The sequence below is a fragment of the Gorilla gorilla genome, chromosome 10 (genome assembly GCF_029281585.2).
Source record: "Gorilla gorilla gorilla isolate KB3781 chromosome 10, NHGRI_mGorGor1-v2.1_pri, whole genome shotgun sequence".
NCBI lineage: Eukaryota > Metazoa > Chordata > Mammalia > Primates > Hominidae > Gorilla > Gorilla gorilla.
The window spans coordinates 143,103,579-143,110,707 of record NC_073234.2 but is presented as its reverse complement, the minus strand read 5'-3'; the positions used below and the strand labels follow the sequence as shown (position 1 = coordinate 143,110,707).

Below are 7,129 nucleotides of genomic sequence, written 5' to 3'. Positions count from 1 at the left end.
CTTCCTTCTATTCAGCATTTTAGAGCTCTGGGCTAGACATGTGAGACAGAGAGTTTCAATAAAGAAAGACTGATAAATGCAGTCAAAACCATTGGGATCTGGAATTGATTTATGGAGGTGGGGAAATCTGGCTTATTTCTTTCTGTTTCCAGTGAAAAGCACAACTTTCTAATGCCACAGTATTTTGGAATATCTCATAAGAAAAACATAAAATTACCTTTTTTTTGGTAAGTGGCCTTAAAAAAATCTCCAAACTATATTAGCAAACTGAGCATATGAAAATTATTTTCCAGTTCACATATATCAATTCTTCCCCCTAAAAGAACAACAAAAACCAAATCAAGCTGAAACTGAGCTTCCTCCACATTTTCCATGATTTTATTGGGCTTGTAAAAAGTAGAGGTTTTATTAAACTGTAAGACCACGGCAGATGGAGAAAGTATAATTTAGGGAGATTAAATGAGCTGGATTTTATATGCCTCCAGTATTTAAGGCATTGAAAAATATCTAAATAATTGGAAAATGATGCATTGTAGACACCAGGCTATTTCTCAGCTGAACGGCTAATAATCACTCCTTCCAGTCTTCGAGATGTGTGTGTTTCCTCTAATAATGAGGAGTTAAAAATAACACTCCTGATTCTTCCTCCAAATGTTGATGGGCAGGTCCCTTGCCACCAGGCATTCTGCAAGAGGGAGGGTTGCAGGGATCTCCAAAAGAGCCCCACAATAAAACAAATGTGCATGTTCATCACATTATTCAAATGAAACATTAATTATTTCAGAACTTGCTCCAAATGTTCCCAAGCCTGGCTCATGATAATGAGCTCCTGGGCTTTTGTCTTACAGCTCACTGTTAATGTCATGCTAAATGGACTGCAACTGGACATGCTGCTTGGATGAATATTTATGTGCTGGAATGTTGTTTGATCTGGGGTTTCAGGGCCTGATGACATAGCTCATTTCCCTTCTCCCCTCCCCAGCTCAGCAGCTCCTTTCTCATCCATTTCTGTGGGGTAAAATACATGGTGCTGGCATAAGCTTCTGGTGCTACAACGAACGTTTCTTAGCTCAAGGGGCTGACTTTAGGGTTTCCTCTACTTTACACATATGGAATGACTCTAATACTTAAGCCAGCCACTGCACTTTGTGGATGACACAAGAAAAGGGACTGAATGGTCTCTGGCACTACATTTTACAGCTGTAGCAGCAGCCTCATTCTCATGACCCAAGGGCAGTGGTGGACTTCCATGTGGGATTATTGGAATGAACCATGGAATAGGAGGAAGGCTTGGATCCTAATCATAGTTCTTCCCTCAATTCACTGAGGGTTTATGGGCCAGTTCTAATGGCCGGGGTTCTTATCTGCAAAATGAAACACTAATATTCTGACCTAGCTGCCTCCAAGTTTCTTGAAAGGGTAAAATAATAGGACTGTGGGAAGTTAGTTCCCAAGATAAGTAGCACCTGCAAGTTTAAGTCCACATCTACCCCCAATCAATTGTGAGGTCAGACCAGGAAGACAGAGGCCAAACCCAGCATCACACTTTGACCTCCCCGGGAACACAGTGGGTAAGAGAAGAAAACATGGAGAATTATTTTACAGCTGTGACGTTGTCAATTGTACAATATCTACTCCAATTTCCTCCCATCTTTGAGATGACTGATAAGAATGCCTTATGTGTCACACAGGATCATAACACAAACTTTCTTCTCTTTCCTGATGCCCCTCTCAAATTTACTCAGTAGGGGGAACTTCACCTTCTCCGATATAAATGGGCTTTTCTGCTTATGTTTAAATAATAGGCCATTGTGTGGCAAACAACTCTATCAAAAGTTCTGTCTTTTACCCTAGCTCCTGGGAAATAACCACTAAAGTCTTGAAATGTCTTGAGTGATTGGAGGACCTTTATTTTTCACACCTGATGCCTTATGCTGATGAGAGGACTCAGCAGGGGATGGCCAGGCCAGAAAGACCAAAACTATATCCTGAGGTTTGAGTTTCTGAGCCAGGTGATGTCATCCTCCAGGTAAGGAAGGGGGACCAGAAATTGAGTTTAACCATGCGATCCTTGGTTCAATAAATCATATCCACGCAGTTCAGCCCCAATACAAACTCTGCACATTGCAGCTCAGGTGAGCTTCCTGGTGGGCACCACTCTGTGTGTACTGTCATACATCATAGCCTGAAGAAGGCAACACTGTCAAGGCCTTCATGAGGAGAGGACTCTGGAACTTCACCTTGGACCCCTCCTTATGGGTCTCATCCTTTGCTTGGTTCTAAATTTGAATCATTTCACTAAACAAAACTGTACCCATAAGGATAGCACTTTTCTGAGATCTGAGCATCATCCCAGTAAAGTGTTAAAACACAAGGTAGTTTACAGAAATCTCTATGCTGGGACTTGGTGTCAGAAATGTCTTGTGGGATCAGTCCCTCAACCTGTGCAGCTTGCCTACCTCTTCACATCCACCCATGGCCAGCTTGGTTAATGAACACAGTCTCACTGTCCCAGATACAGATCCAAACTATATTCTTGATTTAACTGCAGACTTTCTCTCCTTCTCTAGCTTGGCCGGCCTCTGCCTGGGAGCCTCTGGTGTGAAAGAGAGCAGGTAAGGGATTAGGGAAGGTTGTACTTGAGCTGTTAATTTAGTAAAAGAACATATGCTCTCCAATCCAGCACATGTTCATGCTGCTTCTTTGGTCTTGTCAGAAGATCCCTGTTGGGTTAAGCTCATCTCTTGCTGTTTCCGTGACCTACGTGAACATATCACTGGTCCAGCAGGTCACTAGCTCCTCATTTGCTAACCCATAGAAATCTCTACCTCATTCTCCTTCCATGCATTGCTGCGTTCTTGCAGACGCCTTATCAGACAGTCTCCTGGGAACTTCACTCCAATTCTCTCTCAAACCTATTCTAGAAGCCTAGAACTAATTCATTGCTCTGAGACAATAGACTGTAGCTGAGGACTAATGACTGATGTGCAAACTAATTTGTGAGAGGACGGCCTGATATTTAGATACATATTATAGATAAGCAATGCTGTCAACATTAATTTCCCACTGATACAGCATAAAAGCCATTTCCCCCCAAGAGCCCAGGTATAATTAGGGAAAGTAAAAGTGTGTATCTTTCATAGGATTTTATAACCATTTCTTTGTTCCTGGTTTTGATCATTTTTGTTATTTAATTTTTCACTTCCAGTGCTTGCCTTTCCCATGTCTAGGAGTTTGCCTAAATCTTCAAAGATATGTGAGGCTTGCCTAGAACATCATCATCAGGAATGCTGGTCCTTCAATTTGTTTTTTGAATTGAAGTGTAGTTTACAGTGATCGAGTTGAAAATAAGGCTCTGAATGAAAGCTAACTATTAAAAGGGTGTGGGCACAGGAGCAACCAACACAGACCCCACAGTAATCCCAAACCTATGCTAAGAGGGAGCACTTCCATCCCTCCAAACCTGTGCTAAGAGGGACACCTCCATCCTTCCAAGCCTGTGCTAAGAGGGAACACCTCCATCCTTCCAAACCTATGATAGGAGGGAGCACCTCCATCCTTCTAAGCCTGTGCTAAGAGGGAACACCTCCATCCTTCCAAACCTGTGATAGGAGGGAGCACCTCCATCCTTCCGAACCTGTGCTAAGAGGGACGCCTCCATCCTTCCAAGCCTGTGCTAAGAAGGAGCACCTCCATCCTTCCATCTGGCAACCCCACATCTTTCTGTGCAGCATTGGCTCATGGAGTTTTGCACAATCTGTTGCCTTAATGCAGCTGTGAGGTGGTAAACCCCATGCCATTGCACAGCTGTGCTGGTGGAGTCTTCAACAACAGAGGGATGAAACGAGAGTGCTGAGTGATGGGTGGTGTGTGCTCACAGAAGCCAGCTGTGCTTGCCCCACTCCCACCCAGAATGTTTACCCACGTGGGAAATGCCTGCACTGCATAGGAGTATCCAAGGAACCCAGGATATAAAGAAACTACTAAAATGGATCTGAAAGGGGGAAGACCCTCCCCTGTAAGGAAGCGAGAGAGGTAGGAATTAAGTGCCTTATACAGGCAGTGTCTACACTCGCACATTTTTGCTATTTAATTTGTTGGGTCAGATTTCATCATAAAAGTAAGGAGGTATTTAATTCTAAATTTGCAATAAAATATAAAAGTTAAGAGTGCCTGTTTTTTTACATGACTTTAGGTCTAAGAAATAGAGGGAACAGTGTCAGGTCAATGGCGATTTAAGCCATCCTAAAAAAAGTAAAATACTCTTAAACGAGTAGAGGAGGCAGTCTCTCACAGACCCAGCGTTTCAAATTGTTCATCTCATCGTATAGCCCTTTAATCCCAGTGACTAAAAGGGCTGCCTCTACTCTTGGCCTCTGCAGTGTCTAAAGAGATGATCCTGAACCTAAAATAAAGTTAAAATATTTCATCTAAATCAATAACCCAAAGCAACAGTCAAAGCCAGAGATATTTTCAAGCTCTCCTAAAACACGGAGATTGGCTTGTTTTTTCTATGGATAACATCCCAGCCTTCTTAGGGTGAGAGGAATATGTCCCTGATGGGTTTGAAAACCTCCTGGGTTGTTAATTCCCATCAAGAAAGTATTAGTGTCCCGCTGGTTTCCAGCAAGGGGAGGGGTTTACATTAATCTATTTTCTACACTTTTCTATATATTTTATTTTTTCTAAAAAACAAACATCTCCCACTGTAACCCATATAAATTATCTAAATACATAAAGAAATTTTCAGTAACTGTTAAGAACTTCAATATCAAAATATTTTCAATGCAGTGTTTGCATTTTGCAAATAAACTCCCAAACACAAAGTATTTTTCTTTTCTGAATCTTATTTCAAATTGTCTCTGTTCCTTCTTTCTTTGAATCCAATTATACTAAAAGCTATACATACATGCTGAGATCTGGGAAAAACTCTTGGTGGCCAGCAGCTTGGCTCTCCTGTTTTCCCGTAGAAAAAGAACAGGATGAAGCTATTAGTGAAAACGGTGTTTTTTTCTGGTTGTAGGAAGTAATGTCGATAGGGAAGAAAGGGCTCATAAGTATGGGAGAGCATTTTGCCTCCTATTCTATCGACTCTTTGAAGCATGCAAGCACGCTGCTCCACAGGCTTAGCTGCACAGAGACGCACTACTCCATTTACTCATGGGCTGCCCGTGGGGCTTGGCGAAAGAGCAGGCTTGGCTTAGGGGAACTACTGAGACACATCCAGGTATTCAAACCGTGGGTTGCCAAGACTTCTCTTTTCATCCTGAGAGCATAGAATCACATTTGCTAAAATGTCAAAGGTGATGCTGGCAGTTTTGGGAGACGCAGAGATGGCTGAGAGTCTGCGGGGGCTTGGCAAGTGCACGCACCAGTCTCCCAGCTGACACATCTACAGAAACCTTCAGGGAGCAAAACAGAATCCAGGGTCATTTTGCACTTTTCTTATGTCTGAGTAGGTCTTCCTGTTCCACAGCATCAGCATCCCATGGAACTTGGACCCATATAAATCCCTCCCCTCGATATGCACACATGCAACACTTAAACACACAAACATATATGCACATACAAACATACAAATGCATGTGCATACACACATAAATATATAATACACATCAGACACTCATCCAAGCACACAAGCACATGCCATACATAATACATAAATGCACATACAACCACACACACACACAGTACACATACAGTTACCATATGCAAACATCCAAGACATACACACATACACACCATATATACACACATACATAGACACCCACATAAATACACACACACACACACACACACACACACATGCGTACATACACACATCTAAGCCATGAACAAATACAGCCCAATAGTGCAACAGGGATAACCATCAAGTAGACACGGAATATTAACCTTGGCTCTGAGTTTCAGTCTGGTTTGGCCCCTGAGCTGGGGTATAAGAAATACTCTACCTCTTCCTTTCTTTAACACTATGGGATATGCATCTGCAAATACCATTTGGCTGGCTACTAGGAGAATAAATAAAATGCCTCTTGAAGGTAAAATTTCTACATGCTTTTAACACTTTTAAGTTCATATTTATCTTTTCAGATTTATTAAAAATCATCAACTTCAAGTTATTTGGATGGAAACATTGCCAAATCATAGAGATGTTTGCTACCACCCGCACACCAAGCAGCTGGGTAACTAGAAGTGCAGGATCAGCTTATTCACCTCCGAAAGCCTGCATGCAACCGCTGAGGTCGCCTCTATTTTTTACATAGTTCTACTTGGTGTATGTAACCCCACAGAGAAACCTGGAAGAATGCATGAAACCTAGTAAGGCAACCAGCACATGCAACAGAATGAACCGTTTCTTTCCATCTGAATGCCTAAATGTGGACTCCGATCCTTTCTACCAAGTCCTAAGCTTGGGAAAAGAGGACAAGGACAGGGGCTCTGTCCCATATCATAATGTGCTTGTGAATGGCTAAAATCACAATGCTGAAATAAGTGTGTATAATAAAATAATTGCACCGAATTGAAGAATGTTTCACTGTTTATTTTCATGTTTCAATATATGACACCCTGTGGTGGAAAGATGTCTTTATGCTGGAATATAAACTCTTTTCACTGCTGAATTAAGTCCAGGAAAAATAAAATCACAAGGAAAACAGAGAGACTAGAATGTGCCAATGATACCAGCAACCATCCCAAACGTGGGCCAGATATTTAAATGCAGTGCATTTTACCTTGTCCTCTCGAAATGCCTCCTCCCCTTTCATTTAAATATTTCAGAGTTCGATGGCCGTGCATTTAAAATCTACACCTTTGCATGCTTTTACTTTAAAGCATCCTTGTTCCAATATACATTTTAGTGTTTCAATATGCTGTATCCATTACATAAATGGAACTCTATAGTCAATATTTTAGCATAATGTTCCACTATCCTTTTAAATTAGTACTCTTTGTAAAGTAGAGAATATGTGTTATATTAGTCAAGTGTGGTTTTAACTGGGGAAATGGTTGTTTAGATGGGAAGGCACATATGCTATGCTTACACAGACAGAGAAGGGGAGGCTTGAGGCTATTAAATGAAGAGAAAAGGATAGTTTGAATGCGTGTCGAGATGGGATGCAATTATTCTCCC

The 7,129-nt window shown here is 41.6% G+C and overlaps 1 long non-coding RNA gene across 1 annotated transcript; it reads left to right on the top strand.

Annotated features, from left to right (window-relative positions):
* Positions 1 to 1,505: 1,505 nt before the first annotated feature.
* Positions 1,506 to 6,525, top strand: LOC109029087 (uncharacterized). The gene is made up of 4 exons (XR_002008092.3): positions 1,506 to 1,571; positions 1,855 to 2,029; positions 2,571 to 2,615; positions 6,091 to 6,525. It is a non-coding gene; the product is annotated as an uncharacterized lncRNA (long non-coding RNA).
* Positions 6,526 to 7,129: the final 604 nt, after the last annotated feature.